The following is a 26,562-nucleotide window of genomic DNA, read 5'->3' as shown; positions in this document are numbered from 1 at the left end:
TCTTTGGCGAAAGCTAAATGGAGACAGAAAGGAATATACTTTCTTCTCAGCAGTTCATGGAACCTATACAAAAATTGATCATATACTAGGGCATAAAAACCTCAAAATCAAATGCAGTAAGGCAGAAATAGTAAATGCATCCTTTTCAGACCATAATGCAATCAAAATAACATTTAATAAAAAGCCAGGGGAAAATAGACCAAAAAATAATTGGAAACTAAATAATCTTATACTAAAGAATGATTGGGTAAAACAGCAAATCATAAACATAATTAATAACTTCACCCAAGAAAATGACAATAATAAGACATCATACCAAAATGTGTGGGATACAGCCAAAGCAGTAATTAGGGGAAGTTTTATATCTCTACAGGCCTACCTGCATAAAATAGAGAAAGAGAGGGCCAACGAATTGGGCTTACAACTAAAATTGCTAGAAAAGGAACAAATTAAAAGCCCCCAGACAAACACAAAACTTGAAATTCAAAAAATAAAAGGTGAGATTAATAAAATTGAAAGTAAAAAAACTATTGAATTAATTAATAAAACTAAGAGTTGGTTTTATGAAAAAACCAACAAAATAGACAAACCCTTAGTAAACCTGATTAAAAAAAGGAAAGAGAAAAAGCAAATTGATAGTCTTGAAAATGAAAAGGGTGAACTCACCACTAATGAAGAGGAAATTAGAACAATAGTTAGGAGCTACTTTGCTCAACTTTATGCCGATAAATTCGATAACTTAAATGAAATGGAAGAATACCTTCAAAAATATAGCTTGCCCAGATTAACAGAGGAAGAAGTAAGTAGTCTAAATAGTCCCATCTCAGAAAAAGAAATAGACCAAGCTATTAACCAACTTCCTAAGAAAAAGTCCCCAGGACCAGATGGATTTACAGGTGAATTCTACCAAACATTTAAAGAACAACTAACTCCAATGCTAAGTAAACTATTTGAAAAAATAGGGATTGAAGGAGTCCTACCAAATTCCTTCTATGACACAGACATGGTACTGATACCTAAACCAGGTAGATCGAAAAATGAGAAAGAAAACTATAGACCAATTTCCTTAATGAATATTGATGCTAAAATCTTAAATAAGATATTAGCAAATAGACTTCAGAAAATCATCCCCAGGATAATACACTATGACCAAGTGGGATTTATACCAGGAATGCAGGGCTGGTTTAATATTAGGAAAACTATTAGTATAATTGACCATATTAATAATCAAATTAATAAAAACCATATGATCATCTCAATAGATGCAGAAAAGGCATTTGATAAAATCCAACATCCATTCCTACTAAAAACGCTTGAGAGTATAGGAATAAATGGACTATTCCTTAAAATAATAAGGAGCATATATTTAAAACCTTCAGTAAACATCATATGTAATGGTGATAAACTAGAACCTTTCCCTGTAAGATCAGGAGTGAAACAAGGTTGCCCACTATCACCATTACTATTCAATATAGTACTAGAAACTCTAGCCTTGGCAATAAGAGCCGAGAAAGAGATCCAAGGAATTAGAGTAGGAAATGAGGAAATCAAATTATCACTTTTCCCAGATGACATGATGGTATACTTAGAGAACCCCAAAGACTCTGCTAAAAAGCTATTAGAAATAATTCAGAATTTTAGCAAAGTGGCAGGATACAAAATAAATCCACATAAATCCTCAGGATTTTTATACATTACCAACACAATCCAACAGCAAGAGATACAAAGAGAAATTCCATTCAAAATAACAGTCGATAGTATCAAATATTTGGGAATATATCTACCAAAGGAGAGTCAGGAATTATATGAGCAAAATTACAAAACACTTGCCACAAAAATAAAGTCAGATTTAAATAATTGGAAAGACATTCAATGTTCTTGGATAGGCCGAGCGAATATAATAAAGATGACAATACTCCCCAAACTAAACTAACCTATTTATTTAGTGCTATACCAATCAGACTCCCAAGAAACTATTTTAATGACCTAGAAAAAATAACAACAAAATTCATATGGAAGAATAAAAGGTCGAGAATTGCAAGGGAACTAATGAAAAAAAAGTCAGAGGAAGGTGGTCTAAGTGTACCTGATTTAAAGCTATATTATAAAGCAACAGTCACCAAAACCATTTGGTATTGGCTAAGAAATAGACTAGTTGATCAGTGGCATAGGTTAGGTTCACAGGACAAGATAGTGAATAAAAATAGCAATCTAATCTTTGACAAACCCAAAGATCCCAAATTTTGTGATAAGAATTCATTATTTGACAAAAACTGCTGGGAAAACTGGAAATTAGTATGGCAGAAACTAGGCATGGACCCACATTTAACACCACATACTAAGATAAGATCAAAATGGGTCCAAGATTTAGACATAAAGAACGAAATCATAAATAAATTGGAGGAACATGGGATGGTTTACCTCTCAGACTTGTGGAGGAGGAAGGAGTTTGTGTCCAAGGGAGAACTAGAGACCATTATTGATCACAAAATAGAACATTTTGATTACACCAAATTAAAAAGTTTCTGCACAAACAAAACTAATGCAAACAAGATTAGAAGGGAAGTAACAAACTGGGAAAACATTTTTACAGTTAAAGGTTCTGATAAAGGCCTCATCTCCAAAATATACAGAGAATTGACTTTAATTTATAAGAAATCAAGCCATTCTCCAATTGATAAATGGTCAAAGGATATGAACAGACAATTTTCAGATGATGAAATTAAAACTATTTCCACTCATATGAAAGAGTGTTCCAAATCACTATTGATCAGAGAAATGCAAATTAAGACAACTCTGAGGTATCATTACACACCTGTCAGATTGGCTAAGATGACAGGAACAAATAACGATGAATGTTGGAGGGGCTGTGGGAAAACTGGGACACTGATGCATTGTTGGTGGAGTTGTGAAAGAATCCAACCATTCTGGAGAGCAATCTGGAATTATGCCCAAAAAGTTATCAAAATGTGCATACCCTTTGACCCAGCCATACTAATACTGGGCTTATATCCCAAGGAACTACTAGAGAAGGGAAAGGGTCCTGTATGTGCCAAAATGTTTGTGGCAGCCCTTTTCATAGTGGCTAGAAGCTGGAAGATGAATGGATGCCCATCAATTGGGGAATGGTTGGGTAAACTATGGTATATGAATGTTATGGAATATTATTGTTCTATAAGAAATGACCAACAGGAGAAATACAGAGAGGCTTGGAGAGACTTACATCAACTGATGCTGAGTGAAACGAGCAGAACCAGAAGATCATTATACACTTCAACAATGATACTGTACAAGGATGTATGCTGATGTAAGTGGATATCTTCAACATAGAGAAGAGCTAATCCAATTCCAATTGATTAATGATGGACAGAACCAGCTACATCCAGAAAAGGAACACTGGGAAATGAATGCAAACTGTTATTTTTACCTTCTGAATCCAATTCTTCCTGTGCAACAAAAAATTCGGTTCTACACACATATATTGTATCTAAATTATACTGTAATATATTTAACATGTATAAGACTGCTTGCCATCTGGGGGAGGGGGTTGGGGGAGGACGGGAAAAAATCTGAATAGAAGTAAGTGCAAGGGATAATGTTGTAAAAAATTACCCATGCATATGTACTGTCAAAAAATGTTATAATTATAAAATAAAATAAAAAATTAAAAAAAAAAAAAAAAAAGAAAAGAGTCACATCTCACATGAGAGTCCTTAGTGTAATGCCTTCTTTGTTCTCAGCTGAGAAAAGCCTCTTAGTGGAAAGGGACTTTGAGAATTTAGCTAGGAAGTAATAGACAACTTGCCTACCAATGCCTGTCACTTGCCACTATGAATAGCTGTGACCATGAATTCTCTCAGCAGGGGAATTCTGATGTTTTCCTCAGAGTGGCCATGATGTATGTTGTATGTCGTTATAGTGGCCACTGGGTTTATTAGTTGTATATTAATTACTTTTGTGCTATGAGTTTCCTTTTTTATTTTCCTGTCTTATTTAAATGAAAGTTCCAAGCAGTAATAAACTTGTGCCCACCCTCTTCAACCTGCCTGTTGAAATGGGAATTCCAAACCTAGATTAATCTTACACTGAAACATTCAATTGGAGGCTAAGCATGACTATCCTTAGTAGTCATTCCAATCAAGCACACAGAAACTTGAGGTGAGCCTGCTTTCAGATATACAGAAAGAAAGGACACTCCCCTCCTGACTTCCGAACAGGGGCAGATATTATCTATGTCTTGTCGGACTTGAGGACTAAAAGGTTCATATCTTAGGATACTTAAGTTTTTAAACTGATTGTGGACATGGAGCTCTGTGGATATACTCAAGAGACTAAAATATATCTTTAATGAATTTTCCCATGATCCCATATTACTCTCAAATTTTATTCTTGACCTCCATGCTAACATTACTGAATTTAAATACAGCAATCACATCTTTTCCTTTGACAGCAAAGATTTTTAATACCGTTCTAGTTATGTGTTTTATAGTTAAAGGACAATTCCATAAAGCTAACAATGCAACATGAGAGAGACGTGCCATTGTGTCTATGTTGAAATTTAAGTATTTTGAGGACTATGGAGTTTTACATCTTTCTAAGAGAAGTCAACTTTTCTGGTTCTACATCTGGCAATTCTAATATTAAAAAGAATTTGTCTAACTACGGCTTCTAAAGATCACTTTATTAGATTTTGTGTTAGTACCTTTGACCCCCATAGTAAAGCCCTTTCTTTTTCCGGTCATTATGCAGGGGAAGGGGCATTTTGTTTTATTTCGGAGCCTGGATGGAAGAGCAAGGAGTCCTATTTAAGTTGTGACCTCACTGCCTCCAACCTGGAGCTGATGCTGCTCCTGACCCTTCCTGGGAGCTCCTCAGATCCAGGTTGGAGGCAGTGAGGCTGTTGAGACACCAGAATATTTGAATTCATTGAATCCATCAGATTCATTTCTCCTGGTACCAATGAAATGTACTACCACTACCACATTTGACTGTAAAGCAATTTAAAAATAATTTACTATATAGTAAACTTAATACAACTCATTCAGTCCATCAACAAATATCTATTAAGCACCAAGCACTTATGGGGACATAGATAACAGAACTACTGCTCTCAAGAAATGTAGATTCCATCAATTGACCTTGTTTTGCACCAATTTCCATTTTAAATAAATGAATAATTAGTTAATTAAATTGACAATAACTTTTCAACCATTTTCTGTCTCTAAAAGGGAAAACAAAGCCAAAAAAAACAAAGTAAAAAATCTCCTGGTTCATATTTTTTTTATTTTGCATTTCATAATTCCTTTTAGATTACTTTGCTTACATACTTCCTACATTCCTTTAGCTTACATACTTAGTTTTTTAATTGCAATATGGTGCTCCATTGACTGTCTGTGGGACATTTAGATTGTTTAGACCAGTTTTGTGGACTAAAAAAAATTGACAATTGTATTTTTGATAGTTTTAAACAAAAATTTCAAGGTTTATATTTTCAAAACAATGGGTAAGAAGCACAATTGTCTTAAAAATATTATACCATATTGTCAGATTGCTCTTCAAAAATTCTATACATATTTCCAAAATTAAGATGGTGCATGAGAAAAATCAGATCAAAAAGGAAAAAAATACAAATATATTAATTTTAAAAATATTTCCATATAAATCGTGTTGGGAGTGAAAAATCAGAATGAAAGGGAAAAACCAAGAGAAGGAAAAAGAAAAAAAGTGAACATAGTGATGTGATCTATTATGGCGGGTTTATAAAAGAATGTATTCTTTGACATCTAAGGGAGGACTAGGGAAAAGGGAGGGAAAAAATCTGGAAGACAAGGTGAATTTTTACAAGGGCGAATTTTGAAAAGTATTATTTTATATAAATAAATAATTACTTAATTAAATTAACAATAACTTTTCAACCATTTTCTCTCTCTAAAAGGAAGAACAAAGTCAAAAAAACAGTCAAAAGTCTACTGGTTCATATTTTATTATTTTGCATTTCATAATTCCTTTTAGATTACTTACTTTACATACTTTTTACATTCCTTTAGCTTACATACTCAGTTTTTTAATTGCAATATGGTGCTCCATTGACTGTCTGTGGGACATTTAGATTGTTTAGACCAATTTTGTGGGAAATCAAGGGAACTCCAAGGAAGAAAGAACTCCAGAAGGAAGGCTAGAGGGAACGTTAGGGAAACTATGTAAAGAGTTAGAATAAAGACCTGTTGCTGCATCCTTGAGTGACTTGGGTGTTCTGTAGAGGAACCTCTAAAGAGATAGCTCTCTGATTGAGATAATCAGATCCAGAGACGTCCAAAGACCTGGGGAAGGTAAGAAACCAGTTGACCCCTGCTGAGGTAAGCAGCTGGGAGTTAACAGTAAGGGAAGCCTTAGCCCTCTGTTTTGCTTTCTTAGAAATCACATGATCTGGAAGAAATTTTTTTGCTAGTTACCTCATCTCTCTTCAGCCCATTATTGCCACATCCACCATATAAAAAGCTTTGCATCAGGGGGTTTCTTTGGGAGGGTTGGGTAGCACGCACTGATTTAAGGGAGCTCTCTGCTTCTGTAAGGCAGCCCTGCTCATTCTGGACTTGCCACTTGTCCGAGATTCTAATGAAACTTCCTACCTTCACTTTGAGGAGTCTGCCAGTAGTCAATTTTGGGTTAGGGTCTCCGTACCCCACACATCGTGAAATATAAACATAAATATAACTCTCCCTTACCTCAAGGTTAATGAGTTACTAGTAGTCCCCAAATTTATCGCTTCTGCTGACAAACTTCTCTAAATTGGCTTAGCTTGGTCCTGAGAGAACACACACTGACAGTCCTTCACTTGGGCCTAGACTTCTCGGCTTGGTAAGAATCTGCTAGAGTCCAAGTCTCAGTGGAATAACTTTTGAGAAGTCAGGATCATTGTATAATGTTATAACAAGGCATTAGATTAAGACTTTAGTGAAGGCCTCTGCTTACAAGAAACAAGACTAGAAAAAAAAGTTTGGGTAAAAGGCTAAGTATACTTTGTAAATATTACCTCACTTGATCCTCACAATAACCGTGCAAGGTAGGTGCTATTATTAGCGCCCATTCTATAGTGGCTGACTCAGGCAGAAAATATGTGACTTGCCCAGGGTCACACAACTAGGGATTGTCCGAGGCTGGAAGTGAACTCGGATCCCCCTAACTCCAGGCCCACCACTCTATTATTCACCTTACCACTTAGCCAGATGGACACATGAGGAACAGAAAAGGGCCTGAACAAAAGCAAAGAGATACAAGACAGCAAGTAATCCAGTTTAGCTGCAGCACTGAGGCCATGAGAGAAAAAAGTGTGACACACAGGTAGAAAAGCCAAATGGTCAATACATCTATTCCTATTCAGCACTTTGTGTAGTGGCCAAGAAGAGACTGCTTAGTCATCAAATTGTAGTATATAAATGTAGCATGATAGTATTGCCCTATAAGAAATAGTTAACTTTGTGAATAACTTGGGAAGAACTGCATGAAATGATGCAAAGATAGGTAGAACCATATATAAGACAACAATGGAAATTAAAAGAACAAGAAAAACCTGAACCTCGATTCACTGACAAACCAATATGGTTCAGTCTGAAGAGAGGCAGGGAATTAGGAAAGGATGATGCAAAAAAATGGATAATCTAAAAGCAAAATTCTCTGACCAACAGAGTTCAGAAATTAGACGAGAGATGTCAAATCCATATCTCTGGACACACTACACTCCCAAGTACTCCCTAGACCAGATTAAAAAGTAACTGGGAAACGTTACAAAATAAAGAGATGCAGTAAAGCAGATACCATTAACTAAGTCAATGTGTAGCCCACAGAAATCCTGATGTACAGCTCAGTGACCCTTTTTCAGTTTGACATAAAAGGACCACCAAAAACCCAAACTGATTACTCTAAAACACATCATCTACACACAACTAAGCTTGCCTAGAGTCTACAAGGCTTTCTTGCAATATTAAAATGAAATCAAAAAGTTATAAAATTATTTTCACTAAGTTCTTTTAAAATTATAAAAGTATGTAATATACAAGTTTCTGTGAGCAGGATGAGATAAAAATACTGATTATGTCCTTCCTAGATCATGTACTTCAAAACAGATTAGGGACTTCAAAATGTTTAGATACAGGACGTTATCTGGAACTTTTCAATCAACTTGACCTCAATATATCAATATTAAGAAGTCAGCTGAACTTTCAAATTTTTTGTTTTCCAACATTACAATGAAATTAAAATAAATCTTTCCGAGGCATACATTATGATTGGGTTTTTATCATTTCCAAATAGATCTGTGATCTCAATGATTTGGACATGACTTTTAACAGGAATACACATCACAAATTCATTGAAGTCTCTTCAACTTGCTTGCCCACACCCTTACCTAAGTTCACCATGGAGGTCTACCAGCTTTAGAAGCTTCCTGGCACAAGGATTCTGACTGAATCTTGAGTCATCCTCCTACACAGCCTGTACTCCCCAGAGCGATCTAGTCACCCAAGGAAGCACAGATCTCTCTACAGTGTATATCATCTCTTCTCATATTTAGCATGACAAAATCTACTTTCCTACTAATTTATTCTTATAAGTGAAAACTAACTGGCAATATTAACCAAGTAAGAAGATAGAATCATATAGTTTAATGAACACAATCTTTCTCCACATCAGTTAATGAATGAAGATGCAATCTTATAAGTACATAATATAAAAATGAACATTTAAGAAAAAATTTAACTGTGCTCCAATAAACCAACATGTATATAGCAAGAAAAGACAGCTTTAAGTCATTAATATGTATTATAATGTTAAAAATTAAGCACATTATACAAATTTCTTACCTCTTAAAAAAGAGTAGAAACATTTTTTCTAATTCTAACTCTAAATTCATACCTCATCTCCAATTTTGGGGGGACTATCACAGAAAAGGAAAAGTTTATACTTAGGGCTAAAGGGTATTTTAGGTTCTCCATCAGATGAGTCGGTGTCACTTTCATCTGCCTGCTGTATCTGGCATATCTAAAATAAGGTCCATTGATACCAATTCATTACTTCATTTTTATCCAGACAAGTTTTTTAGATTTAATACAAATTGTGTTCTGACTATGAAGAACTGACCCTCAACCAAACAGAAAAGTGGCATGGGAGCAGAGCAGGGAGTCCTGACCAGCTCTGCTACTTGAATCTGTGAGGAGACGGCAAGCAATTTCACCTTTTTAAACTTTACCTATAAAATGGGCATGACAATGCTTGTGTTATCTACTTCTCAGTTCCAAGGGAAACAGACTGTATGCTTTCAAATACAATCAGCATGAGGTTTTCTTCTACTCATGAGGGTAACAGAGATAAACAGAAGAAATTTAAGGGATTTTAAATGACATTACATTTAAGTTCGAATTAAAAGCTCAATTTGTGGTATAAAAGCACTCAACATAGAAAACATTTACCCAATTCCTTAAGCAGGTAGATTAAAAAAATCTACCTCATCATCTTCATCTGAGAGTTCTTATTCTTCTCCAATGTGACTACAATCTTCTGAATCATTAGATTCAACTTCAAGCTCAACACTGAATTGGTCTGCAACTGAATCTTCTGAGTATTCATTTAATATTACCAGTATCAATATCCTAAACAAAAGAAAAGAAATTTAACTCAAGCCAAAAAATGATCTAGAACTTCCTTATTTCTCTCCCTTTACTTGTTCAAACCTCTTCTCCCCCACCTTCAAATCTAATCAGTGTATCAGACTAATTCTTCCTAAAATATTTTCCTTATATTAAATAGGTCTAAACCTATACTCCATTATCCCAGCATTCTATCATGCGAACGTTCAAAACCCTTGATAATCTCAAAATCTTCTCCCAGTAGATTACATGTTTGAGGACAGTAACTGATCTCCACATTATCTTACCTCTCTCCCCCACAAAAACCTAGCACAAGACTTGTACATACTTGGTGTTTATTCATACATGGTATAGACTTCAAAACATAAACAGTTTAATAGATGAGATTTCAGGGTGAACTTGGAGAGGTAAAAGAATGATCCAATTTACGAAATTCTATCACTTACCAGCAGAGAGCTTGCCCAGCCAATTCAAATAACTGGACATGTTATTTTCTTCTACTATTCATGTTCATCTGGATGGAGACTATTTGTAAAAAACCCTCCTGAAGTGCTCAATTTTGCTAGCTATTTCCAAAACTTTCAGGAATCAGGAAAGACTAATGTTCATCAGCATTATGTGTCTTCTACAAGAAATTTCAAGATGTTTTTTTTAGACTCTGAGCCACAGATCTACTAAATTTTTTAAGCAAGACAAGTGTGACAAAGATCCTATGGTGGAAGGTGTCATGCTTTGATGTAAAGAACAATAGATTTAGGATTCCAAAAATTTGGATTTGAATCTTACTTCAGTCTTAATGTCTGAATGACTTAACTACTTAGATTTCAGTCTCCTTATCTGTAATATGAGGTCTACTAAAATATTTCTAAAGTGCTTCCTACTTGTAACTTCTGTCAACTATGAACAACACAAGTAACATCTTACTAAAGAGATCAATGGAAATTGCATGACAATTGAACCACAACTTCCTACGGATTTTGAATCTTCACACAGAAAAATGCAAGGATCACAATGAAAGAAAATACTTTATGAAGTAATCAGCCCCTACCTGATATTCTATATCCCAGAAAAGGTAGAGGTAGAAGGGGTTTTCAACACATCACTTCTTTGGTCCATCATCCAGATATGATTGGAGAGACTCCAGAAGCTCCATTATACTAACATGAACATATATCTAGTCTTTCCAATGGCACCAGTAATTACACATCCAGGGCCATCTCCAGTCCTCCTGATCTATAGAGGACCATTGGACCCAGAGGGCTCTGGACGGGAAAGGGCAGCAGGTGACCTTCCCCAGCCCCCCTCACTTAAATCCAATTCACTTGCAGGTCATGATATCCCATCTCTGCTGTCATGGTCCTCTTTGAAAATGAAGGACAAACAATAACTTCCAAGGTTGTAGAGAGAGCTCCAGTCCCAAGTACAGTGAGTTAGGACAGCCACATTAGGAGCCAACATATCTGATGCTGTATTTCTCTATCATGGAGAATTCCGACCAATAAAGTCACCATCCCTCCTCCCTCAAATTGTTTTCCTCTTTTCCCCATGCCCTTTTTAATCATTAGGATTTGTCTGTTATGCAGCTAAATTAAAATTCATTTCCAATTTTTCAATGACAAAAATGGTTCCAGCTTAAATGCATGATAAGGAAAGAATACCACTATGGTCTAATCTGATCATTTATCTGGAGAGCAGAGATGAAGTTGGGCAGCAGAACATTTACTATTATTTCCCCGAGTTCTCCAAGAGAAAGCTGAAATTAAGAAATCTTAAATCACAGAAGTGCTACTCTAGAGACTACTCTGTATATCTGCTTCACAGGTGTGATTGCTTCTTAAGGTGAATAAACAGTAACCAAACTCAAACCAAGATGAGTTTATTGTATATCTCCACAGCTAGCACCCACTTGAACAGATAAGCATTAAATACAGACCTACCTTACCTAAGAATAAAAAAAAATCATTAACACATAAAAGGGTCAAAATTAGAAAAGTAAATTACCATATCGAATCATTATACACTACATATGCCAATCATAGGACAGGAATCAACAGTTTCCAAATGCCCCACATATTTAAAAAAATAGATAGATAAATAGATAGTACTATTTTAGTAACAAAGAACCAGAAGGAAAGAACATCCTTTTGTCTTTTATATTCAGAGAGATGAAGCTAACAACAGTTCATTAAAGAACTCTGTGTACACCGTTTTCATCTCTTCAGATCTTTGTAACTGAGCTTGTGAATACTATTTCTCAAATATCTTGCTGCAACTCAATTTTTCCATTCATAAAGCATTTTAAGGAAAGGTTTGAAAAGGCATGCACTTAATTTACTATCTGAAAACAGGTAAACATTTCCTGTTTCTAATTAAACTTTTATGACTTCTTTTGCCATAGCTGTTTAGAAAGGGTGGAATCTCCATCTGGCAAGAAAAATTTACACTTTATGTTTAATGCCCAATAAACTGACTTCAAATAGGTGAAACATTAATACATCCATTTTGACATTCTCGTAAATATGAAGAGCATACTAAAAAACAGTACATCTAAACGCATGAGCAGCTTATAGGTTCTACTCTGAAGGCAAGGAATAAAAAATGTCCCGGTGCAGCAGGACTCAGTTATTCGGGGAGTCGAGGGGGACCCAGCCTGAAAGAGAAATGGGTGAGAAAGAAGAGCGAGACCAAGCAGATTCTTGTCAAGGTCTCAGTTTATTGGTCTTGGGGTACAACTTATATAGCAAAAAGCATGAGAAAAAGAAGTAGGGTAGGGCCTGGGAAAGGAGCAGGAGTGATGGGGAAGTTGGGTTGGGCCTGGGAAAGGAACATGGGGATGGCTGGTTCAATGAACAGGAACAGTTTGTGGTTAGGATATATGTTGGAATATTCTAAGGTTGGCTGATTCTCAGAACAACGTATCTGAGGGTAAGGCCCACTTAGGGGGGAGAGACACCTGGGCCGAAGCCCTTGGCTCCCAACATCTCCCCCTTTTCTCTTTAGAAGTAAAAGACTGTATAACACAAGGGCTGGTGAAAGGCCTGTCTTAGGCTATGTGGCCTGCCTCCATGCTCGGTACCTAGATAACCAGGCCCTCAGGGCCAAGAAGGGCAGGGCCCCTGTCTTAGGCTATGTGGGTTGCTTCCGCTCCCCCCTGGGAGTGGACCCACAATAATCCCGTCACTGGGTACCACTGCAGCCATAAAAGGTATGATTTTCCGAGTCATGGGGCCACAATATTCCCGTCATTGGCTCTTTCACAGCAATAGCCCACATTACTGTAATTAAGGCCATGTCCCTCGGAGGCATCGCCACACACTTAAGTACCAAGGGGACTTGATTTCCAAGGCGAGGGTGGAGAATCGAAGACTCTCGTGGGCGATGGTAGAAGGGGGGAGGGGGGGTCATCACAGGATCCATTAGCACTAAGCTGGTGATAAAAAACTGTGATGGGTTTTCATAGGGCAGAATCGACCTGTGACTTGATGAAAGTAGTTAGCTTGTTGAAGGCCCAGGGGCCGAAGGAGAGAAGCAGCAAAACACCTTCAAGGGGCCCTAAAAGACTGGGGAGTAGGGTGGTAAGCCAGGGGGATGTAGAGAACCAATTTTGATACCAGGATTCGTTCTGCTCTCTTTCTCTCTTTCTTTTTTCTAGGCCTTCTTTGACCCTTTTTAGACTATCTTCTACTAGGCCAAGCTTGTCAGTATAGAAGCAACATTCCTCTTTTAATGCAGCACCAAGGCCACCCTGTTGCAAAAAGAGGAGGTCTAAGCCTCTCCTATTCTGCAGGACTACTTCAGCCAGGGAGGCAACAGAGTCTTTAAGGTGCTTGAGGCCTGACTGCAGTTCCTGAAGATCTTTGTCAATAGCAGCACTGAGCTGAGCATACTGCATGTTGGAAGTAATTAAGGAGGCAATTCCTGTTCCTGCACCTACTGACCCCAGGCCTATAAGGACGGCCAGGGTGAGAGCCTTCAAAGGCTCTCTTTCTCTCTTTCCCGTGGGTCAGTCCCTCGTTTCAGAATCTTAGGAAGCCGTTTGGGTAATGAATTGTGAGGTGGGGGAAGAGAGAGACCATCACACAGGAGGCTTTGTTATGAATGAAGGAGGTTGTAACCACGAGGGTGGTCAGACCCGAGGAGCAAGCGAGGTATGAGTTGTTAGGGGCAGCCACGTACGTGGGAGACGTAGTAATCGTGACAATCTGGTTACAGACCCCTTCTCGCTGTAAGGGAGCCAGCATATTGGGTCCCAAAAGGCACAGCCCCAGGCCAGAGATTTTACTAAGGGTGAGACCCTGCTTATTCTCAATTCCCCAGTGTAAAAGGGATGAGTTGTTAGTGAATGTGAGACTTCCAAAATGGGCAATGCCTTCATAGAAAGGGGGGGAGGAGGAGTAACAAACCCAGCAATCTTCCATGGGAGTAGCATTAAGCTTGTGAATGGCTTGAACAGAGGCATTATCCAGGGAAAGAATGAGCGTGGCAGAGGAGGGGGGACCCTTAGGGAGGGTTGGACAGAAGGCGCCACTGTGAGAGGGTGTGGGAGGAAAGGGCTGGTGACCGGGTTTATTATCCTGGTTTTGATCAGGGTCCAAGTGGAGCTCGGGGTTAGGACCTATGGCCACTCCTGTAGGCTGCTCAGGGCTGGTTTTTAGAAGTTTTATGGTAAAGAGTAGGCCATCATAATAATTATATTTGTAAAGCTTCAGACCCATGAAACACCTCGGGTCCAGGAGTTCTATTTTTGACCTGGGTCTGTAAATTGGATGCGTAATGGGCGGCACCATCCTGAGCACTGTGGTCTGGTGGCCCAGCCTGGGGTATTAGCATCGTGATGTGTATAATTGGCAGTAACTTTAATATAATCCCAGGAGGAGGAAAGGTTCCAGTAAGTACCTCCCCTGGTCTCACAGCCCCAAGAACGACAGTAAAAATAGTTTTGGTCCCCACATTTGGAGTTCAGAGAGCGATCTCTATGGGGGCCGGGGCAAACATAAAAGGGAATAGTCCTCAGCTTACTTCTCCTATCATGGGAACCACAACCTCCAGCTACCTGGCCAATGCCCACAAACAGAGACCAGTGGTCCCTGTTGGGGGCCTGTTGTTGATTATAATAGTCTTCCAGGTCCCAATTAGGCAGGGCTCCCAGAGCTAATTTACAAAGGTCTGGATAGACTGTGGGCCACCAGTCCTCATGTGTGATCTTTGATGTGCTCTAAATAGTATGACCTGCCCCAATGATCACCAACCAGGTGTAGTTGAAAACCTGATAGGAAGGAGAGCCATGGACAACATGTTGAGCAATGATCAGGCAGAGGAGGATCTCAATGGCTGGTGACTTCATTTTGTTTTCTGAAAGAAAGAACAGTTAGAAATCTTCTCAGGGGGATCCCTGGGTGGGTTGTGAAGTTTTATCAGGCGCTCTGGGAGCCATCTGGCATTTTGTGCCTGTGAATCCTAAATGCGGGCATGTCCTTTGCCCCAGATAAGGACCGGGTCAGTAGGGCCTGGGAAAGGAGCAGGAGTGATGGAGAAGTTGGGTTGGGCCTGGGAAAGGAACATGGGGATGGCTGGTTCAATGAACAGGAACAGTTTGTGGTTAGGATATATGTTGGAATATTCTATGGTTGTCTGAGGGTAATGCCCACTTAGGGGGGAGAGACACCTGGGCCGAAGCCCTTGGCTCCCAACATCTCCCCTTTTCTCTTTAGAAGCAAAGAGTGTATAACACAAGGGCTGGTGAAAGGCCTGTCTTAGGCTATGTGGCCTGCCCCCATGCTTGGTACCTAGATAACCAGGCGCTCAGGGCCAAGAAGGGCAGGGCCCCTGTCTTAGGCTATGTGGGTTGCTTCCGCTCCCCCCTGGGAGCGGACCCACAATAATCCCGTCATTGGGTACCACTGCAGCCATAAAAGGTATGATTTTCCGAGTCATGGGGCCACAATATTCCCGTCATTGGCTCTTTCACAGCAATAGCCCACATAATTGCAATAAAGGCCGTGTCCCTCGGAGTGTAGTGGCTAGAAACTGGAAAATGAATGGATGCCCATCAATTGGAGAATGGTTGGGTAAATTGTGGTATATGAATGTTATGGAATATTATTGCTCTGTAAGAAATGACCAGCAGGATAAATACAGAGAGGCTTGGAAAGACTTACATGATCTAATGCTGAGTGAAATGAGCAGAACCAGGAGATCATTATACACTTCAACAACGATACTGTATGAAGACGTATTCTGATAAAAGTGGCTATCTTCAACAAAGAGAAGATCTAATTCAGTTCCAACTGATCAATCTTGGACAGAAGTAGCTACACCCAGAGAAGGAACACTGGGAAATGAGTGTAAAGTGTTTGCATTTTTTGTTTTTCTTCCCAGGTTATTTTTACCTTCTGAATCAAATTCTTCCTGTGCAACAAGAAATTTGGTTCTGCTCACATAGACTGTATCTAGGACATACTGTAATATATTTGACAGTATGCGACTGCCTGCCATCTAGGGGAGGGGGTGGAGGGAAGGAGGGGAAAATGATGGCAGTATTAACTATTTATGTCACATAGCATCAGGAATATGCCTGAAGATCCTCTGGTATAATACCACTTTCCACATATATTTCCCTTATATATCACAATTAACTTCTTTCCTCTAGAAAGAAAGCCAAGATTCGATGTCATCAATAAAACCTGTTTTGTGTTACTAAACAAGAAAGTAAACTTTAACAAAAAGGTAAAAGTTACTCAAATAGCTTCAGTCTCTCTCAAATTCGGATATAATCTACTAATAGACTATAAAAGCAGCCAGAATTCAGGTCTCTCTGGATGGTGGTTTAAACTAGTTCTCACTGTAAAGCAATATACTCTCCTTATGAGAGAGAAAGCAAAAGAAACATGGGAGGCTGCATTACTATAAAGCAATGTAAGTCTGGGAAATCAAGATACTTATGAGACCACTTTCTGTTCTGTGTATGCATTTGCATAAGTCTATATATTCAGTCTCCTCTAGGCTATCTCAGGCTATAAACACACACTATACTAAGGATATGGGGCACTGCTGACTGTCACAAAATTGATAAAAGCAGAATTCTTACTAATGTTTGAGCCTTTCCCTATTCTTTTAAACAAAATAGTCTCAGAAGCCATGAGACCCTAGCATTTAGTGTTATGGAACCCTGATAACTTGCCACTTGTAATTTGTGGGAAACAGCTAGTATTATCTTTCTTAAATTAAACTATTAAAACAAAATCATTTATGTTTGACAGGCATGCCATAAATATGTCACCTGAAAACAATATTTTGGATTTTATTTGTTTTATTGCTCAATGAAAGAACCCAAAGGCAAGTAAGATGAAAAAATGGACAAGTTAATTTCAAGGACAATTTCACCTCACTAGCGACTACTATACAAGTTCAGGCTCCTTGATCTATATTTCTCTGAAACAAATGTACCTTTAGTCACATGACATATTCTACACTCCCTCAAGTTTTAGAGTTATTGCTATGTGCTTTTAAAAGTTTCCACATAGCTATAATTAATAAGTAATTTTTTAAAAAATAACAATCTAATGTAACTTTAATGTCTATAAAGAAGGTGACAGTTGGATACATGTTTATTTTATACATTTATTATTATTCATTATTTTTTTTGGCTGAGGCAATTGGGTGAAGTGACTTGCCCAGGGTCACACAGGCAGGAAGGGTTAAGTGTCTGAGGGCAAATTTGAACTCAGGTCCTCCTGACTTCAGGGTTGGTGCTCTATGTACTGTGCCAGCCAGATGCCCCTGTTTTATACATCAACATTTTTAAATATAGTTTAATAGTAAATGAAGCCACTAACTACAAAAACTGTCCTAGAGAAACATTAGCTTAAAGAAATGCAAAGTCTTAGGAGATTTTTCCATACTTGACAAGTATCCATAGGGATTGGTGTGAAGGCTGCTTGTGGCAAAGAAATGGAAGGGCCCAGCAGATCTCTTGAGTATGTTTGGTCTTGCTTGTGTTTTCAACAACAAGCATTACTTATAATGGAGAGAAGCAGGATTCATTCCCAATAAGATCAAGGATGAAACAGGGATATCCAGTATAACAACCGTTATTCAACATTGTACTAGAAATGCAGACTTTAGCATTAACAAAAGAAAAAGAAACTAAAGTAATTAGAATAGACAATGAGGAGTTAAACTATCACTTTTTGCAGATGATACGATGATATGCTTAGAGAATCCTAGAAAATCATCCAAAACCCTACTGGAAAACCATCAACAACTTTAGCAATATTATAGGATATAAAATAAACCCACACAAAGAATCAGCATTTCTATATACTACTGACAAACCCCAGCAGCAAGTGATAGGAAGAGAAATTCCATTTAAAATACCTGTAGACAGAATAAAATATTTGGGTGTCTATAAAATGGCATAATTACAGAGAGAATCTGGGTCTGCCTTCCCCTTCCAGGGCTTCTTCCACTCTACTGTGCTAGCTATCTCACTGACCAAAGATTATGCCCAAGCAAGAGTTGCTTGAGTAACTGAAAGGCACATTTCTGAGTAGAGCTTTGGAAGGCCTTGAATGCCAAATGAGAGTTTAAGATTTTATTTGGAAAGCAGCTAATAGCCGTTAGAGATTGTTGTAACTGGGTCTGAGGAATCCAGAGTTGTGCTTAAGAGATGACCTAATAACTGTATGGATTGCAAGGTCAAACTAAGAGAGAGATAAATCTGGGGGAGAAGATTATAGAAGCAAAGAGAAAAGATCCAAAAAAAAAGAATGAATTAATATTGCAAGTCTCTTTAGTGTAACAGAATCTAAATAATGGGAGGATTTTGATTATTTTTATTCAGAGTAGTTCTGAAGCAATCATACAAAAGCTGTTTTATTCAATAAACAAAGAAGAGCCTACTATGTATTTTGTCAAAATAGTCAAACAAGCACTGATTTGCTTACAAATACATGTTTCTGTATTTACAAAAAAATAAAATAAAAAACTGTGTTTACAATGTGCCAAGCACTACAAATTATTTATTTACAATGTACCAGGCACTGTACTAACTGCAGAGGATACAAAGAAAGGCAAATAAAAAAGGTAAAGACCTCTTCACAATCTCTTCCTCCAAGGGACAGGAACAATCTCCTTGGAATTTCCTAGCAAATCATTTCATGCTGGACAATCAGACATAATTCTAATTCTTCTACTCAGCGACATTGGCCTTCTTACTGTTTAAGAACAAGACACTCCATCTCCCTATCCATTTTCTCTGGTTGCCTCATCTCTAGAATGTGCTTCCTTTCAAATCCCAACTAAGGATGCCAAATACGGGATCCAAAACACACCTCAGTATAGCCTGAACCAGATTAAAATTTAACTGGAAAATGTTTAGGAAAAAAATAAAAATACAATAAAAGGGACAATATTACTTTTTTTTTTTTGGGGGGGGGGGCTGAGGCAGTTGGGGTTAAGTGACTAGCCCAGAGCCACACAGCTAGGAAGTGTTAAGTGTCTGAGACCAGATTTGAATTTAGGTCCTCCTGACTTCAGGGCTGGTTCTCTATCTACAACAATATTAATTTTAAAATTAAGTCAATACACATCCTGAAGGGACCCTTATGGTTACTAGAAGCCAATTCCATTTGAATTTAAAACTGTTTTTCTACCAAAAGTCTTTCTCAACCTTTTAATTCCACTATTTTACCTCCCAATTATTTGCTATTTACCTAATATATAGTTTATACATATTTGCTTACTGGCTTCCGTATCAGATTGTGAACTTCTTGAGGGCAGGTAAACAAGACTGACTTTTGTGTCTTTTTGTATACCTAACCCTTGGCACAGTACTTAATAAATTATTAAAAGATTGTACATTTACAACCCTCCGGGAGTTCTGCTTTCTAACTATGCAGCTAGTAATGCATTCATTTCATCTTTTGATTCTTGTGCCCCCCAAAATCCTCCACAGGAGAATCTACTCAACAAAAAAAAGTCTTATTGTTCAGAAGTATCAGGGCAGCACTCAAAGATTAAACTTTCACTCTTACTAATTGACAAGTCTACCTATTGTTGTTGTTTTTTTTTTTTTTTTTTTTTTAGATCGTGGTTCTCTGATGCATTTTATGCCACTCTGTGCATGTCATTTCTAATAACTCAGTTAATGTTTCTTAAAGCCTTAGGAATTGAATTGCACATGTTTCACCTGTCTCAAAGAGGAGGGAGGGAGAAAAATTTCGGATACAAGGTTTTGCAAAGGTGAATATTGAAAACATGACTTAAAGAGCCAGATTTAAAGAGTTAAAGAGCCAGATTTAAACCTGAGTCTTCTCAATCCAAATTGAATGTTGTTTCCACGGTATCCTGTCTGGCATAGTGTGCACTTAATACATATTTATTCATTTCTTGATGTTATATTATCATGTATTTATTATTATTTTTAAAAAATTTCTTATTAACTAATAAATAAATTAATTTTTTAAAAGAATGTTGAAAACATGTACTTGCATGTATCTGAAAAAATAAAATGCTATTTTTAAAAAAAGCCTTAAGAATAACCTCCCCCACAACAATCAGTAAGGCACACAGTTTTAGTTCCTCATTACTTCCTAGCATGAGGAAATCCAAGATTACTACAAAAGAACCACTTTAATGGATCCATGCTTTTATGGATGTGGGCACTCCCTCCATCCAGGACTTCTCAGCTTGCAATTCTGGTCTATAGCAAATATTCTATAAGGCAATGGTTCTCTAAGTGTGCTAGAAAGTCCCCCAGATTCCCAAAGGCCCTTCAGGAATTCAGCAAGGTCACAATAAGATATTTTAATTCTTAATATCAAATATAGATAGATAAAATGCACATGAACAAAAGTCACGGGGAGGATGGAAAGGGAAAGGGGTACTTAATCATTTTTAAGCAGTAAGGAAGTACTGAGAGCCTCTGCTCTAGAAGGTCCACCCAGTATGCTCCAGATCTTTCTCTGGGGGTCTTTAATATGTAACATTGATGATTGAAGGTGAAGTGAAGGTGATCCCATAGACTCACTTGTTGCCAGAGTTTGCAGCTGTTTGACTCAGTGCTAAGTATACCTTTCACAGGAAAGGAGTCAGGTATGGTTCATTTCTACACTAGGCTGGCTTCCTAGGTGATAATTTTCTTTGGTGATGAGAGGAAGTACAATCCTTACAAATTTCTGCAATTGTTTGAATACAGATGTTTTTCATGTAAGAAACACTATAGGATCTATCGATACCTATTGATACAATGATTTATCACTGATAAATGATAGTTATGGAGAATGCCTGGCCTGGAGGGGGGGGAAACCATTTAAAAAAAATTTCCACTGCTCTAATCTCTTAAGAGATTCTAAAGAACAAAGTAAAACAATGAAAGTTAGGGGAGGAAAGCAAAGTTTTCTTGGTGAAATTCTTTCCCAAAGCTCATCTGAATGATCTAGTTTAAAGAAGAATGGATTAAAAGTCAGGGGAGCAGGATTCAAATCATAAATTCTGGGCCTCAGTACCCTTATTTGTAAAATGAGCAAACTGAGGCCAGAGAGTTTAAATCACTGATAAAAAATAGCAGAGTAGGAATTTGAATCCAAACTGATTCCAAATCATCACCTTTTCATACGTCAGGCAGTCTGAACTTTTTGTGTGTCATGGACCTTTTGGGCAAAGAAAGTCTGGTAAAGTCTGTGGACCTCCTTCCCAGAATGTTTTCCAGTGTATAAAATAGAATACACAGAATTTACATAGGAGTCCAATTATATTGAATACAGTTACAAAAATATTTTTTTCCAAATAAGTTCAAGAACCCCAAGTTAAGAGCTCCTGCTGGGTTAGCATTATGCCTAAAAATTTATTACCTCTAAATCTTATGCTCCTGTGTCTATGTTTATTCAGTAAGTTCTCCAGACCAATATAATGCAATAGGTTAGAATTTTACTGTGTTTTTTTAAACATCTTAGCCAAGATATGTGATCATCATCTGATTTTCAACTTCTAGATGTAAATTAGTTTTTTTTTTAATTTTCACCTTTTTTTTTTTTTTTTTTTTCCTGAGGCAATTGGGGTTAAGTGACTTGCCCAGGGTCACACAGCCAGGAAGTGTTAAGTGTCTGAGGCCACATTTGAACACGGGTCCTCCAGAAATTAATTAATATTAGAAATACTCAAAAGACTTTTTTGCTTTCAATCTTAGGAGAAAATTTTTCATCACGCAGGAATTCAAAGGCAACACTTTAGTCTTGAACAACTGTTTAAAATAAACGATACCCGTCTTTCTCTAGTATTTGAGAAATACACCACATTACAAACATGAAGTCCATTCCTGTGGCCTGAAATTCTTCATCATTCTTTACCCAACTAAAAATGTGTCCCTACTAACCCAAGTTTACTACCCCAAGGTAAGTGCCCCAAATTGCTTTTTTTAGTCTCCAGACTTAAGCTACTCTCCAATCCAGGAAGCAATGAAATAACCGCTTCAAGGTGTCCAGGGTGGCAAAAAAGGAGGAAACATTTAATAAGAACTTTCAACATGGGATAGTCATCTTCAGCTATTCCATTCACTGCCAGGGTTTGGGAACCAGTGCCCAGAGAACAATAATTAACAAGACTATTGGTCACAGGGATGGAGGTATGAATGAAGAAAAAACTTGTCTCCACTTTCCCAATGACCATTTTTATACACGTTAAGATACAATTTAACCCAATAGGGAGGATGCAGGTGGACAGATTAGGTAGAGTTTGTTTTCATTTGGTTTATCCATCATTTTTGTTCATTCTTAAAATGAGTGAATGACAGGCAAATTGATACATTAATATATTTAAAAATCAACAACAGAGAAAGGCCTCCAAGTAAAGGGGGGCTACTACCTGCATCATTTTAAAGATTATATTGGATCATCCTGAGATTAAAGAGCCTCAAAATTAATAGGTTTTTTTTTCTTTGTCCTTTTGAAAAGGTTTCTGTTAAGGACAATATCCAATTTGGGATATTTTCCCACATATTGGGTATTTTAAAAGCAAACTGATTTGTATGAATAATGCTCACTTATAAAACATCTTCTTGGATATGATAATTGTTTAAGTTGTGAACTTATTGAGACAAATTCCTTTCTGCTATCAATATCAGGGTATGATAAATATTTGTTTAGAATTTATCAGAAATCTGATTAATGGAATCTGTTGGTGGGAATAAAAATTTTCTTGAGCTTATAGTTAATTAATCAATGCTTTTGGGGAGTCTCCAAGCTCCACCCTCTGGCAGTTAGTGGGACAAGTGATTGGAAGTTTAGTTTTAACTACTCATGCTATAGTTATGTTCTTGCATGTTTTTCCTCCTTTAACTAATTTCTATGATCATGGGAATGGTCAATAGAATTGTTAATGCATCTCAATTATGTCTTATCTTGCCGTTTCCAGCCTGATTATATGTAATCGTTGTATTCTAAATGCTTGGGCAAATAAGTGAAAGGACTTGGGAAGATTTAAGGGAAGATGTAAAAAACTTTGGATTTGTACAAGTGGAAGAATCACTCATATCAATTAGGGACATTATAATGAAGTCTCTGACTGACATGCAGAATTAGAAATAAAACCCTATTTCCCTGCACTGTGTCTTATTTGGGGAAAAGACATGCTCATAAATAAGCAATTTACCCATCAATGGTTCCATAACCCCATTCATGCAGTCCATTCATACACACACACACACACACACACACACACACACACACAATCTTATATATCTCCATATTGCTCTTCCCATCTCCACTCCCTCAAGAAAGCTCCTAAATTGGGGACTTTCATTTCTCTGGTTATTCTGGAAGCCAGCACAAAGCAGACATACTGTAGGTGCTTAATAAACACTAGTTGACTGCTGAATAAACACGTGCTGATTGATGACTTCAGAGGGCCTTCCCAGCCTACCCATGGAGATTCTTCTCCAAGTCCTTCCAATAAATCCTGTGTAAAGGGGGGAAGGGTTGAAGACTTTCCTCAGGGCATTTAACATTTTTTAGGTGGCTAGTTAACCAATTCCGATAGTCCTCCCTTCACCTTTCCCTGACACACACCTGCTTTTTGCTTTTTAATATATACAGAGGTCCCAAAGAAGGAAGCTCGCTGACACTAGTGGCAATTACACGGCCAGCCAAGCAGTTCCAGCCTTGCATCTTCATTAGCATCACATTCCATGCGGCACAAATAAAGCATCCAGAACCCTCTGCCCTAACATAGCATCCCATCCACACAAGGGGTCCGAGGTGGTAAAAAGACAAAGCTTTCAGGAAAAGAAGGGGGTGGGGGGCTTACCTTGGAGCCGTATGTACCTTCCTTCTAGCTGATTATACATGGAAGGCCCCTGACTCCTACACCCAGGAGACAAGGGCCCTGAGGCACTGGACGTTCTTTGTAATTGAATTATGCCCAGTGTAAGACCCTTCTCACCCCCCCACCCCCGCCATGGATTGCTGCAGGAAAACTCCACTCCTGCCCCCTCCAGCATCCAGCCAACAGCAGCACCACCAGAAAGGCAGTTTCCGCGGGGGCTTCTGGGCTTCTGTTGCCCCCGAAGTTTGGCTCATGTCGAACCTCCCTCAGATAAGGCTTCCGCCTCCAGAACCCGGCAAGCGCGTGCAGGCGATGGAGCAGGGAGGCTGCAGGGGAATCCGGCGGCCTCTAGGGCCGATTTCCCACCTGGACCGGGAGCTTCCTCCTCCTTCCTCTTCCTTCAGCCTAAAGCTGAGATTTTTTTTTTTTTTTTCTTAAATAACCAACCCAAATAGAGGAGTTAAAAAAAAAAAAAAAAAAAAAAAAAAAGGCCACCGGGCGCCAAATCCTACTTTTTGAAGAAATGTTAAGTAGAAGGGAAAAAAGCCAAGGAAGCCATTCCCATTCACCCCTAGCCTGCAAAGCTTCCAGGAGCAGCGGCCGGGGGTTCCCAATTTCATCCCTAGCCACTCACTGTCTATTTCCTGGTGATGTCACTGGTTAGTAGAGGAAACTAAGGCCGTACCACCGGGCCGGGGGGCGGGGGGAGACTGCACCTTGGGCCGCCCTTCCCGCAAGCTGGAGCCGCCAGAGGATGGAGAGGGGGACTGCTCCCGGGCAGGGCGCGCGCTGGAGAGGGGGCGCGAGGGGCTCGGCCCGCGGGGGGAGGAGAGCCTCGCGCTCGGTACCTTCCTAAACAAAGCTGGTGGGCGTCTCCGATTACTATCAGGTGAAAAGGAGAGCCCTCCCCGGGGGCGCTGCCCTGCGGCAAGAGACCCCGCCGGGTAAGGGGGAAACCGGCGCTCCGGGAGCGGCTGCGGAGGCTGCTGCCAGCCCGAGGTGCCGCGAGCGGCGGGGACTTGCCCCTGGCTCCTCCCCAGGGCGCCCGTCCGCAGCGGGAGGACGGCGGAGCGGCCCGAGTGGGACCTTCAGGGGGTCCCTCGCAGCGCAGTTTGGGGAAGCGCAGCGGAGAGCGGCACGAGAGCCGAAGCGTCTTTCTTTGCGCTTCCGGAGGCCCTTCCGCCGCCGCCGCCGCCGTGCGCCACAGGTGCGCTGGGATTTGGAGAAGTTCCGTTTCCCCTCCGGTCCGCGCGGCGGAGCCATGCAGGGGAAATAAGACTTCAGCCAGCCCGGATTGAGAAACTGCTTTCTGAAAGAGGAGGCTCAATTTTACATCGCGATTGGAAGAGAATAAATCCTCCTCACGTGGGACTTTACTGAGAGAATGTACCTAAAGCATCCTGCAAAGTCTTCCCTACTTACTTATACAGGGCGTCCCGAAAGTCTGAGCCCATCTGTAAGCTGTGGAAACTTGCAGCTTCAGCACGCCTTCTGCAGCAAGCCTCCTCTCCACGTACATGAAGCCAATGGTATTACTTGATCCATATGATCCTGCGTGATCCTAGCTGCAGCCCTTTTAGGTAAATGGTGCAAATATCATCCAAACCAAAAGTATTACTAGTGCTTAGTTAACAAAACTCTCTAGAGGCATTTCCCTCTGAATATGATTTGTCCCACATTTCCCTGTGTATTCTCTATCGACGCAAAAGACTTGTCAACATTGGGACATTTGACTTCAAATTGGGAGACCTACACTACAGGCACAGCTATTTCTTTTTTATTTTTTTTTCCCTGAGGCTGGGGTTAAGTGACTTGCCCAGGGTCACACAGCTAGGACGTGTTAAGTGTGTGTGTGTATATATGTGTATGTGTATATATATGTGTGTGTGTGTATATATATATATATATGTACACGTATGTTTTGTTTTGTTTTGTTTTTTAAACACGGTGGTTAGGAAGTGCATCTTCATTATCACTTGGAGTTAAAGCAGAGTCTGGACTTCTAGCAAGTTGCTTGGCTAGGAAAAACAAATCCTAGGCAAGCAGAAGAACACATGTACAGCGTCAACCACATGTCACCCAGGCCAGGTCTAAACCAGGGCCCGGAGAACATCCAATTCATCTTCTTTTAAAACTACAAATGACAATTGTCTTATTTACGGCAAAGCATTTTCCAAACTGGTACTAGACTCCTGTTGTATCCTGCTTTAGGGGGAAGCCGTTAAGTAGGGTCATTTAGCAAGATAAACTGGAGATAGATTTTTCCCCTTCACAGCATGCCATCTGCCACAAAAATAAACACGTAGTATTATTAAACTATAATATACAGAGTACTTGAAAACAGAGACATAGTAGGCTCAGCAAAACTTTACCAGGACTTGTGTTTACTTGTGTAACATTGGGCACTAATGCTTTTAATTACTCTGAGGGTATTCTCCCCTTCATCCATCCTAGGTATATCACGTCTGGAGTACTGATGGTTAGTGCCCTAGGTATCACCTTTGCAAAGGGAAACATATACCGGAAAGCACCAAGGAAGGGTAATGGGGATGGTGGGATGGTCATATAGTGCAATATCATGTGACAGAACTAGGGGAATTTA

At 39.0% G+C, this 26,562-nt stretch overlaps 1 pseudogene; it reads right to left on the bottom strand.

The window, feature by feature from the left end:
* Positions 1–12,947, bottom strand: part of LOC141549028 (E3 ubiquitin-protein ligase Mdm2-like) — a 36,620-nt pseudogene extending 23,673 nt beyond the window's left edge.
* Between the last annotated feature and the right edge of the window lie 13,615 nt (positions 12,948–26,562).

The sequence above is a fragment of the Sminthopsis crassicaudata genome, chromosome X (genome assembly GCF_048593235.1).
Source record: "Sminthopsis crassicaudata isolate SCR6 chromosome X, ASM4859323v1, whole genome shotgun sequence".
NCBI classification, from domain to species: domain Eukaryota; kingdom Metazoa; phylum Chordata; class Mammalia; order Dasyuromorphia; family Dasyuridae; genus Sminthopsis; species Sminthopsis crassicaudata.
The sequence above is the reverse complement of the archived record's forward strand: the minus strand, read 5'-3'. Positions and strand labels throughout refer to the sequence as shown.